The sequence below is a fragment of the Drosophila subobscura genome, chromosome U (genome assembly GCF_008121235.1).
Source record: "Drosophila subobscura isolate 14011-0131.10 chromosome U, UCBerk_Dsub_1.0, whole genome shotgun sequence".
Classification (NCBI taxonomy): Eukaryota; Metazoa; Arthropoda; class Insecta; order Diptera; family Drosophilidae; genus Drosophila; species Drosophila subobscura.
The window spans coordinates 8,894,540-8,907,850 of NC_048534.1; positions in this window are offsets into that span (position 1 = coordinate 8,894,540).

A 13,311-nucleotide genomic window follows, 5' to 3' on the forward strand; every position below is an offset into this window, starting at 1 on the left:
CGTTGGACATTTGGTAAAGTGCGTGTGACGCTGTCGCAGATGAGTTCATGCCACATAACAGAGCAAGTAATTGCATTCACACCCCACACATTTGTCATTAACGATGTGTGATAGGAGTGAGTGAACAATAATTATATAGAAAGGGAATGCAAGTAAGTAAACTAGCGACTCACATTCATTTTTATGTTGGGAGAATGATGTAAAATAATATGTCGCAAGGAGTGTTCAAATTGTTATCTTCAATCTGTAGGCTGATGAATGTTTTATTGGTTTAATTTTCTTTTATATTTTTATATTTAACATACATATATGTGGGGATTTATGCTTGTTGTTTATAAGTAAAGGTTAATAAGTGATTAAATATGTTATAACGGTACAAGAATACCGTTGATTTCAGCGTCGTTCGTCGTCTGGTCTCGCACCTTTTACGTCAGAGGTTGGATAGAAACTCCCTCGGCGCTCTCTCGCCGATCGGTTGTCCGCTCTCGCTCTCAATTCGCCCTCCTTCGTTTTCTCTTTGCGTTTGCTCTCGCGTTTGGAATTCGCAGGAACGCAAATTCGCCCTTGCTCGTTTTGTGTTTTGTCTAGGGATCGCAATTGGCAAAACCCAGCCCACAAACATTCACGATTATCCAAGCATCTAATTTTTTTTCTTAATACTTTGTAGCCAAATTATAATTTTTTTTTTTTTCCAATTTTTTCAAATTTCCACACATTTCTTATCTTAAGTGAGCATTATCTCAACTCCACTGACGCATAATTAATTTACAAGTTGTAAGCTTTATTACCGGATTTTTAACATTATTTATTGTCGTGTGTCGCCGCGCTGCTACTGGCTCCTCCCATCACTCAATTGGTTTTTTGGTAAATGTCAACATTTTAATTAATCCTCTGGAACGCTCAATTTCAGTGCGGTTTTGTCAGTCGGCATGTTAACAATCATCCAAATGGGGAGTGGTATACGGATCTCCGAGCCCCCTCTATTAGCCCCCACTGTAACTGACGTCTGTCAACACTCATTAGCTCAGTGCGTCAGTCGGTGCTGGCTGGAGTGGATGTTGGGTATACACACTCGTATGAGTATTTTATTTTTTGGTGATTGATGTGACTGTTATTCAAATATATGACATACGAAAAACATGGAAAGAAAGCTTTAAATTTCATGTACAGGACATACAATTTTTGATATTTGAGGTAGAAGGTGGGGCAGATTCACGTTGAGAGGTTTCTCTACTTTACATTCAAATGGCGTGCCAGGGCAGAGTTCACTCCGCTTCTCCCCTCACCAAGACTCGCTTTTTTTGCTAAAGAGCCTTTCAACTTTCGATATGTAATCCTTTGATTGATGCGCCCAACGTCAAAGCACGGACTCACCCATGCACACGCCCGCACACACAACACCTACGCCTCCTGTTCGCCCGCCCATCGGCCTTGGTCCTTGGTCCTAGTAGAAGCAGGAGCAGGCATAGTCGGAGGCGTAGGCGGAGGTGGAACAGTAGCAGCTACCAAAATCAACGCCTATGCAAATTTACAGAAGGACGAAGGTGAGACGAGAGTGATAGAGAGATGCGAGTAGGCCGGGCGGGACTCGAGAGTAAGAGTAAGAGGCAGATGAGTGTTAGACATATGATGACAAAGACGATTTTGGCATTTTTGCTTTTTGATTAGCCTGCCATTGGCTTGGGAATCCTTGCAAGGATGTTCCAGCGGAGCAAAGCTGATGCCGGCTGCCCCATTCAGTTAAGTTGGGGTAACTGTAGCTGTAACTGTAACTGCAACAGTAGCCGTAGCCCCAAACAGTAGCCACAAAGCAAGGCATTTGATTAGCCCAAATGGAAATCCTACAAAGCTGTCCAGGATGCATGCTGCAATTGCTGCAGTTGTTGCAGACTTCGTCTGCGGCACAAAGCTGCAAATAAGCCGGGCACAGACAACAGGCAAAGTGCAGGCACTGCCACTGCCGCACATGATGGAGTCTCGACACAAAGTTCGATCTTCATTTTGTGTTTGGTTTGGGCCTGAGTGGGACTAATATCAGCAGGGAGGTTAATTGGCCTGGAAACGACATTCAACTCCGAGTTAATTGTGTGGCATATTTCCATTTAATTTTTACATTTCGGTATAAGGATTTCTAGTTCTCTGGATATCCGCTCTCAGACTATTTCCTTCGATGCAAGAGATGGAACTTTGCACTGTCCTTGGAGTGGTTCAGGTAAGCTTCAGTCGATATAAAGTCCCGCGATGAAGTGAGATAAAATCCGGCCAGCCACAAAAAGTCATTCTTAAAGCTTAACCGCTCAGAGAACCGCACTTTGATATCTGCAAAAACCACTGGACGTTGTCCAAAAAAAGCCACGAAATACAAATTGAAATCAATTAGCTAATTATGGTGCAGAGCGCAACCGCAATGTGACAGGGGAAATGGAGAGCAGCGAAGTTAAAGCTGACTTTAAAGCGGCATCGATTGAAGTGCCATATGCCGGAATCGAACATGCCCCAAATATGGCGGTTGACCGGGTTGGCCTGGTGCACTTGAAATTCATAAGCCCCCCGCCCAGACCGGGCTGCACGCTAACGATTTGCCAGAAACCCATTTTATAATGCAAATTCCTTCTCTCATGGCCCCGCCCCCACCCGAATAACTTTGCCAATGAGCCGCGGCGCGAATTTGTGTGTTGCGCCCGCTTGCTGTCGCTGTGTAATTGAAATCACGCAGCGCGGGGCATGTTGCAGGCAGGCGTAAAGGTGTGCCCAGGTGGATCTAACTTCGCACTCTGGCAATAATATTATTGAAGGATTAAAGTTTAAACTTTTAAGTGCAAAAACACTTCAATTCAATTGTGTGTGTGTGTGTGTGCATGGGCGCTGCTGTGCTCAGAGCTCAGAGAGAGAGCCTGTAAGGGCGTGTGGTGGAGCGCACTTTAAGCCAAGAGTGGTCTAGAACTTTTTTGTTGCGGCGTTTGTTAGGGTTACCGCAGCCACAAAGTTGCATTTGTTGCCTGCAGTAGCAGTTGCAGTTGCAGCCACCATGCAAAGCGTGTTTTCTTTGGGTTTTCTAAACTTTAAATATAAAGTCGGAACCTAAATAGTTGAAGTCAACCAGAGGAAAGGGATACTGTTGAAAGCTTCATGGCAAATAATTTTGGAATTGATTAACTGGAAAATCAGCAACTCAACAAACTTCTTTAGTTAGTGGGATTCTTCTCCATTTATTAAATAAATTCAAAACCCTAACTAGAACGGAATACTGTCGGTCAGTAGGTCATGTAGTTCCACACTTAAATATACAACTTTAGGGTTCTGAGACTTAATAGGATACCATTGTTAATATCTGGCAGAACTTAAAGATTAGTTAGCATTTTTCTTTAGCTGCTTTACGCTCAACAGACTCACTTTTTTCTTCGTTTAAGCCATTTCTATCCCACTCCAAGCAGGAAGATCATCATTTCAGCATATATTTGGAAACGATTCCTCAAAAATTAAATAAGCATTACATTAAACTGCATAATGGCTGACAAATACGTGGGGAAACATAATCCCAGAGCGCATAAAAAACGAAGGCAAAAGAATAACACTTAGGAGGACACTGGGGAGAAGGCGGAAAAGCCATGCCCGGGACCGCCTGCCACCAGCAGCTACGACGGGGAGCTCTCAGCGGGAAGCCAGCCTTCCAATGGCAACCTCTTTCCATTTCATTATTGACAAGTGGCCTTTAAATGAAGTGAAGAAGCCGAAGCTGTTGCCGTCTTCTGCAGCTGATGTCGACGATGATGGGCGATGGTCGATGGTGGATGGCGGTGGTGGGAGTAGTTGGCGGCGACGACGATGATAACAGCCAGGCCAAGCGCTGTCCTTGACTATTAGTTGTCATGTTGTAAGGGCTCAATTCCCGTTTCTCCTTGTTCTAGTTCCTGCCCCTTTTTTTCGTTTCCCCATCCTCCAACACGGCAAAAGGAATGCAGAGCGGGCCATTTCTCTTGCAACTTCGCGTACAACAATTTAGTGTGCATTTTCCTATTCTTCTTCCACTTCTTTGAAGTTTTTCCGCGACTTTCACTTGAGTGCTTGCAGCAGCATCAGCATCATCAGCAGAAGGGGGAGTGGCTCGAGGACACTGAGGCGGGGCCGCGTTTAAGTGATAATCCTGACTTATGCTGCGAATAATGTTGCTAAACTGTTGACTGCACTTTCACTTTAACTTTTCCCTGTCTTTCGTCGCTTTAAGCCACGCAAAATGTTTGGCTTAAGCTTGCGCCCCTGAAAACATTGAAGAGCAGGGAAAACATATCAAACTTTAAGACTGAAATGAGTTTGGGACTTGGAAAAAGCTTGGAACTACTTGTTCGTGGATCAAACATGATCCTAGAATATATTCACAATAGTTTCCACAAGTCAGTGACATAATTCTCATTGAATCGCAGAGACAAAAGATTTAATCGCCAAGTGATCATAAACATTACTTTTAAACAAATCTGATAAATCCTACAAGTTGTCGGAGCACAATCCGAATGCTAGTCGAATCTATCAGTAAAATATTTAGTGTACTAAAAATAAAAAAATAAATGCTGAGCAAAATAATATTAACTTTTCAGCTTCTCAACTATTTTCTCGAGACGCTTTTAGTTCACTGTCTGATAGTTGTGGCACGCACTGTGTTCATGGAACATCTCTATAAATGTTTGTATGTATGGTATACATATATTTATTTGCAACTAACACGATATATGTAGACACACATTTGTTGTCGACGGCTGACATTTTGGGGCACAAATGCCAGTTGCTTAAATTCCAGAAATACTTTTACTTTTTCCTTCTTCCTGTCAGCTCTCCCACTCACAATTCCACTCCCACTCAGAGTTCCGCTCGCATTTACAGTCCTTCTGCTTGTGGTTTTCCCTTTGGGGCTTATGCAACTGAAGAGAAAACGTTGCTCACGTTTTCGTGAATTGATTTGCGAGCATTTTTGTGGTGGTTGGGTGGAGTTGGGTGTGTCCCACAGGTTACCCGCTGCAACCCCTTTGGCCTGGCCTTGTCTTCAGCCCCTCATTCATAATGAATAATTTCCGCACGAATTGAATTCAATGGCCAAAATGGTTTTGCCGGCTTGTGCCGTTTTTGCCTAACGGCCATTATTATTATTAGGATTATTATGATTATGACTACAGCCGAAGAACAGAATATTATCGTGCATTTCAGTGCTGCTTTTTGGTCTGTTCAATAGTTTTCCCTCACGATTTTTCGTGTAGCTTGGTTTCCATTTGAATAGAATAACGTTCAATGGGAAAATTCCAGTTAATATTTGATGATTTATTGCGTTTTTAATTATTGTCTAAGGTACCGAAAAACAAGCAGAATTCTACGCTTGGTTTATTCTTTTTGTAATTTGATTAATTAACAAGAGAGTTCAAGGTAAGAAGAGTTGAAGAATATTAAATAAATATTATTTAATAAAAAAGATTAACCCAATACGTGTTCATCCATACTTAATAAGCCGAAAAAAGATTATATAAAATCATTCCATCCCATAAATAAGGTTAATTTACAAAAGAACAACAAATCTGAATCACAGTCTTTTCAAATTATATATGTACATACATATGTACATATGTGCGCGTATCTGTCGCCGTACAATTCAAACCGCTGATCAATATTAATTGAAATGCCACACGGAGAAAATTGTCACACAAAAAGAAAGAAACGAAAAATGGAAAGTGCAAAATTCGCAAAAAACTTAAAATTCAAACCATTCCGAAATACTTTCATTTAAGGCAATTTCCCAAACAATATTTCCATTAATTGGCAAATAAAAACAATGGAGAGCAAATGCAGAGCGAAATCATATGCTGACTCCCAGCCATATCCCGTATCAATTTGGAGTGCGTGAAATGGCGAAAAAATCAAGAACAAAAAACCAAATAACCAAATGAGAATTATCAAAAAGGCAGAGTCCACGCCAAAAGCTTTTATGTACTCAATAAAAGTGTTTTTGGAAAACAAGCAAAAAAGTGAACAAACCAAATTACACACTGGCAGGGGGCTGTGGCTATACTATCCTCAAACATGGACAAAATAATCCAACAACAATCAAATTTGGCCAACAAAAACTTGTGCAATAATAACTGTATTTGCCCATTGAATGTTATTGCATTAGTTTGTTTGCAAAGGGGGATGGGGGAGGGTAAGGCAGCGGGAAATGCAGCTGAAAAGGAAGCGCCGAGAATGAGGAAAATCGCATTCCAGCAAAAAACTTTTCACCAAATGACACTATGGCATAACAATTGCATTATCCCCTTTGATCTGATTGTGTTTCCTTTATTTTTGTGGCCGGGCATGGAATGTGCTCGGATCCATAGGCAAGACCTCGTTACAATCAAAGACCAATCATGGCAGAGTGAACCGAGGGATTCTGTTATTGCCATATCCGTAATTGTTTCGAATGTTGTTGTGGAAGTAAAATAAAAAAAACATTCGTTTAAATAAATATTTAAAAATATTTGATAAATATAAAATTCTAAAAGCATTTACAGTGCTACTGTAAGCAAAACACATATTACTCTAAAGATAAATAGTAATATTTGAGTTATTATTTTGTTGTCTATTTATTTTAAGCACAGATAGTCTGCATTCATATGAGTAATTATGAGTAGATAGTATTTTAACCTATTGCTTGGACTGTCGAGTTTCTTCCCAAATATTTTCAAACAAATTGCTGCATGCTCACATTTGCAACCGTTGCCAATATCTAATAATTATCCTACTGCTAAGCACAAGTCCATATGCTCTAAGACCGAAATAACTATGCATGTACATATGTATGTATGTACATACACTGTCGAAGATTGTGCAGAATGTTTTTCTATCTTTGGCAAGGAGGTAGAAAATTTCGAAGGAAATAGTTAAGTCGGTTGCTCTGATAAGGAATTTTGGCTACATGTAATTAATCACCATCCATTAATGAAGTGAGGATGCCTTATGGTACGAGCATGTATTCTGGACCATGCTAATGAGGTGCTCTGAGTGCTGTATGCGAACCCAGAGGAAGGAGCAGCATGCTCATTTTCAAACTAATTGAAGACAAATAGACGGGGTTTGCCTTCGTCTAGGGCTCTGCACGGCTCTGCAAGCCGTGGTCGGTCTCTTGCAGAATCTTGCAGAAAATATAATTTAAATTATTAATGGTTCACTTTCTTTGTACATCAATGTGCCCACAAATATGCGAGTGCACACATGAATTCCAATGCAGTCAAAACGCCCTCTTCAAATTGAGCGAAAAGGAGTTGGAAAATGAGGAATGAAAAGAAGGAAAACGAAACCAACACGGAGTAACACGTGAGGCTCCCCACCTCAAACGATAAGTGAAAACAATTATTATTATGGCAGCAACCACAAAAAAAAACCACAAAAAGTACGAGGAAATCTGGGACACATGAAACGAGACTCTGGCATGTCCTGACACGACTAAACAAGCACAAGTTGATTCAATTTAAGGGTTCAAAAACTTTGTGCAAATCTTTGTATAATTTTGGTTTGTCTGAATCTCATGTTTGGTTGTGGCTTTGATTCCTCCTGCACTTCCATCGCATGGCTAATCTTCTTTTTTTGGCGGTGGGCGGTGGACATGGGTGGGAGCTGCAATGTTAACCAAGATGATGACGATAGCAACCGAATTCCGGCCACGAAGTGACAAACGCATTGAGCAAATACATTTTGTTGGCCAACAAAAATGCCAGACCCGAATCAAGGGAGACTCGTAGAGACGACCACTCTCTCTCGCTCTCTCTCCTCTGGTGCATGCGCCTAACGGGTTTCCTTGAAAGTAGAACGGACAAAGAGACAACCTGCAGTTCACCATCGAAATTCAACAAGTGGTTTGCCGGCCTCTGATGAAACTCTGATGCCCCTTGGGGTTGTGCTGTGGTGAGTTTTGGGGGAACTGCTTACCAACTGTGGAGGGGAAAATTATAGTAAAGTGGTGGATGCTTGAGAAACTGCTTTGCCATCGTGAAGGGGAAGCTTGTAGGAATTTGGTGTGGTGAGTAAACTGCTTTAAGGAAGTTGCTTAACATTTCCCCTACGTACGACTTGGTCGGAGGAGTAAGCAAACGGATTGCAGTAATCGAATCGGGATTACAACAATCCAAAGTAGTAGATAATGATGCTAATTTGTCTCCATTCCTATATAATTTAGTTCCAATAGCGATGAAGAGTAGAATCTTTAGGAACAGGGAATTTAAAATGGAAAATCTAGATATCTAGCCTTTTCTTTAGATACTGCGATGTTGTTTTCTTAAGAATTACATGTGCTTTTGTCATATTTTAGCGACATTCGAATCTTCTCCAAAATGCAGCTACACATCCAGAAACAATTCAACCGAGTGGCACGTGACAAAGACCCGAACCTGCCGTCAGTCACGTGAAATGGGGCACCAAAACTGTGAAGCCCTTCTGCGACCTGTCACGCAGGCAGAAGTCAAACCTGCTGCGTGCGGAACTTCTGCGAATTGCTACCGCAAATAATTGCATAAGATGAGCAGAAGGATCTGAAAATGCGAGAACTTGTTGCATGCTTCACGACGTTTGCGGCCTTCTGATTGCGTGCTAAGTGGGAGTGTGGCTGCATTCGAGTAGGTAAAAGTTGTGAAAAAGTTGCGAATGTAGAGTCGATTTCCTTAGGGTGCTAAAAGTGATGACAAAATAAAATTAGAATGGTTTCCGGAAGGAATATAATTGAATATGTATGTAATGCAAAAATGTATTCAAGAAAGTGCAGCAGTCAGAAAATGTAACTCATTTAGTTTTGGATTAGCCAAAGGCATTAAATTTAAAAAAGAATTTTCCGCACCGACTCTGACTTGGCAACAAATAACCTTTTTACCACTCACTACAAATAGTGCGGTATTATACCCTTTTTTCGTATTAAATAATAAAAAATCCTTTCGGTTTTAACATTTCAACTGGAATACCTATACACAATAACCAACTGAACCAAAAATGTCAACGGGCACAGCAAACATATTGTCCATATAGTGCGAACATAACCCGACCCAGAGACAGAGGGAGAGAGTTTGATGAAGAGAGAGGAAGAGCCATATGTAAATGTACATATTTATTGCGACAACAATTTGGAAACTAATTTAGAAACGGCCGCCCCAGAGCTTGCACTCTCCATGCTCAATATATGCAAAACAGCAGGAAAACAAAACCGAAACTGGACGCAAACCAAACCAAACGGAAATGGTGCGTTGCTCCGAAACTTTTGTCATCCCATAGATACATATTGTATTTTGAGCATAAATGTACAAACATGTAACCAAGTCAGGCCAAAATAGACCAAATATGATGAGTGAACAACTATAGCAACTAATTAGGCAACAGATGATTGACACATGATCATCTGAATGTCCTGTGTGTGACGGTTTTGTTGTGCGCCTGCAAATGCAAACCAAAGAAAGGAAGACCTTTAATCGATTTGGCGTTGAGTAAATATTTATGCCTGGCTCCTGAGTTAATTGCCGAAAACGTTTTGCCTAAACATTCCCAAAAGTGTCTATTCATTGCTTCACTGAGTAAATATTTATAAATAATTAGGAGAAAACTCAGACAAAGAGAGGATTGTGCAGAGGTGGGTTCTAACTTAACTAATTTTCTAATTAAAATCGCATTACACACACAACCGAAAAGACCAGACCCGGTCTGGGCACAATGTGCATATTCAGTATTCACAGAGTGTGGACCATTGTTGGTTTACTTACATTTGCTGCAAAAACATTTCGTTGTAATCCCATTGAGGTTGCCAATCTTCAACCGCACGCTCTCCCTATCATCTCTCCGGCTCTCTCTCTTTCTCTCTTCCCCTAGCTCTCCCTTTTTCTCTCCCAGTATGTGTTAATGAACAAATTTTGCAATTTTGTAATGCGAAAAGGTGCACAAACTTTATTTAGATTTATTACGACTCTGTGTGCACTGGAGTTGTACATGTGTATGTAAATACATATGTATGTAAGTACATATGTACATCCAAGTACATACTATGTGTGTGCATTTGTTTGTGTATTATATTTCAAAAATTTTAATTAGATATGCGTGTTCTTGTGTGGTGCCCCTGAAAATGCAGCTCTGTAACTTAGTTGATGGTCAATAGAAAAACTATACAACTTTATTTAAAGTTGACATGTTTTTTCTGTATGGGTAAACTTAAACAAATAAATACAAAATATTTATGTATTAGGAAGGATTATTGAAGGATTACTTAAGCCGAGTAAATAGTTAATGAATTTTTCGTTGATTCATTTGATTTGTATTTATGAGTAGACCCTAAACTTAAGCAGCATCTCGTTGGTATATAAAATCGAAATAATTGTAAACCGGAGGAGCTCTCCTTGTTGTTCGTGTCTTAAGCCCTTCCTGCCATCTCATGACTGTTTCTAAAGCCCATCAAAATGTGTACAACAAAACTCTGTAAGGACGAACAATTGTGAAATTTGAATGGTCTTTGCCAACTCTGAGATTCATTGTGCCAAAAGGATGTTTCCCACACTAATTCAGCATTTGATACGCCAGAGTGTGTCAATTAGAGGACCAGACATTTGCATTAAGTGCTCCTGGCAGCGTGCAACGGGTAACGGGCAGCGGGTGGGCAGGATATCCAGGCTGAAGGCTGAAGGCTGCAGGCTGCAGGGGCCAGCCCATTCAGGAAGAGGATGAACTTTGAACCCGAATTTTATGATATGTGAGACCTCAACTTGCGAGTAAAACAGTCGTGAGTGCATCCCAAGTGCCAAGATTTCTACTTACTCCAGCATCTGTCAGAGCAGGAAGCACTTAATAAATTCTAAACAATTGTTTGTGCCTTTGCGAACAAAAGGCAGCCATCATCCTCATCATTGTATGCGGGCTCCCAAGCGGGGGAGAGAGAGGGCCAGTCGGGTCGATGGACTAAAACTACTGCACATCATCCGAAACTGTACATCATAATTATCTAAATGCAGTGGCCGGTGGCTGAAAACACTCTTGGTTTAGCGTGTGAAAATCGAATCTCGACCACATACGAAATTACAAACCAAAGACCGGAAAACCCGACATACAAAATATGAAGTCTGGCTCAGTCTGATGTAGGGACATCGAGATGAACCTGAACCGAAACAAAACCGAACGAAACGGAACGGAACGGCACGGGACAGTGACATGTTTGTAATTAGCACTTCGGCCACGGCAATGGCAATGGACTGGTCGTCCTCTGGGTAATGGCTATTCGTTTGGTCTGGCAGGTTCCGCTTTTGCATGCCCGAAAATGGTGAGTGGGAAAAGTTTTGACAGGATTGATGCAAGTGCGTGGCAAAAATCAACACGCAAATTAGTTTATAATTTCGCGCACATTTCGTCAGAGGCAAGATAATTACGTTTGACCAAATGGAAGTCGCCAAAATGTAAATTACAGGCGCGACTCATGTTACGTGCCATGGAAAGAGCAATTTGAGAAGGTCCAAGGGAAGTGGTTCGGCGACCATTAGACGCCGATTCTGATTGATTTGCCCGTACTTAAAGGGAAAATGGAGCTGGCGAAAGTGGAACTTGTTGATGTTGAAGCACATCAATCGATGGCACAACTGATTTAGAAAGAGTGGAAGTTCGTTTAGGATTTTGAAATATAAATGTATTATTTCTGATTCTTATTATGGATAAGTAGAAAAGGCAACATAGCATGTTCTTACCATTAAATATTACTCATTTCATTTGTATTTGCCCCAGTGAAATTTTACACCCCTGTACGCAGGAGAAGCGACATGAATTGGGCATCAAAAATTCTGCTTGAGTAAAATTTAATTTGTCTCTACCTTTGATATCTCGTAAAGGAAGCCTTGAAAGAAATTTAAGTTGGCTCCAAAGACCTTGTTTTTTTTTATAAATTGTGCGAGTCAACTCACGTGCCAAGGCAAGCAAAGATGGCAACGAGGGGAGAGAAGACAGAAAACGCGTTTGGAAAATTGTAAAATAAATTTGTTTTAATGCAGTCAACAAGTGAATTTTTTTTCTGCAAGAGGAAATGAGCCATGGCCCCTGGGAGGGTTAGAGAGAAGGGCGAAAACGTGGATTAATGTAATGCAATGCAAATGCAATTCAAGTGAATCAAACTGTAAATGCATTAAATCTATTAGAGGCATTCCATCAACTGTCGGCGGCTCTAACTTGATTATCTCCATTTGATGTGTAAGAAATCAAGTTTTTCCAAAGCGAGGAAATTTACTTATCAGCCGAAGAGCTCAATCAGCAGCGAAGTCTGAGCAGAGCCCTCTTACAAGGCGTTAATATGACAGTGCACAGAGAGCAGTCCAAAGAGATGATGGCCGGACGAGTCTCTTTAGTGCATTCCCTTCTATTCGTTGTCGTTCAGACTGCTCTATATCTAGTACCTTTAAGGGCAAAGGTATAGACTTAAAAAGTAGGTGTAGCGCAGCCAATCTTTGTATCGTTTTATTGTATTTTGGAGAACTTAAAAGAAAGAAAATGTAATTTTGGTAGTTATCCCTGAACAGACCTAGAGATGTTTGTTTTTTTTCTGTGTGTGTTGGACGTACACCCACTAGTAAACATAATCACATTAATCTATTAGTTAATATCCTTTGAAAACTATACTCAAACACAGCTATGTTACAGGCTGAGTTACTTTTTTATTTGCAGTAACTTTACATCATTCTTTTTAATTTCGGATTGCTCTGTTGATTTTCTGCGTTTGAGCTTCAGCTTGACTTGAGTTGGACTTTGCCTCTGGCGTTGGCTGACTGCCTGACCGGCCCCTGGGCATGCCCTGTGTTGGCCTGGTCCAGATGGAGCCAGAGCCTGTCAGTTGGCGGCCTGTAAAGGCGGATTTGTGCTGCTCTTGGCTGGCTCTTGCACTGTGCCCTCTTTTCGCTGCTCTTCTGAGCCCTGACGATGCAGTTGGATTGCTCGGCACGGTGGCGGCAACAGCTTACATTATTTATTTAGTTTTATTTTTCAGTTGTTTTCACTCTGATGCGGGCGGCGGGTGAGAGATTGGGCACAGAATGATGACAGATAAAGAATTTAAAGGAGTGACTTCCTAGCTCTCTTTCCGTGTTGTTCTGAACCATTGATTTCTGTTAAAGGTTGAAATCTATTTTTGGTCAAAAGCTAGGAAGTGCTTTTCAGGTGGTTGAAGAACATATCAGCCATTCCTTGACTCGTTACTTTCCAATCAAATATAAATCAAACACATTCCCAATCGCTTACACAATTTCCTTTTGCTTCATTTACCGATGCCGATACGTCCCAGTTCCAGCCGCACTCCTACGG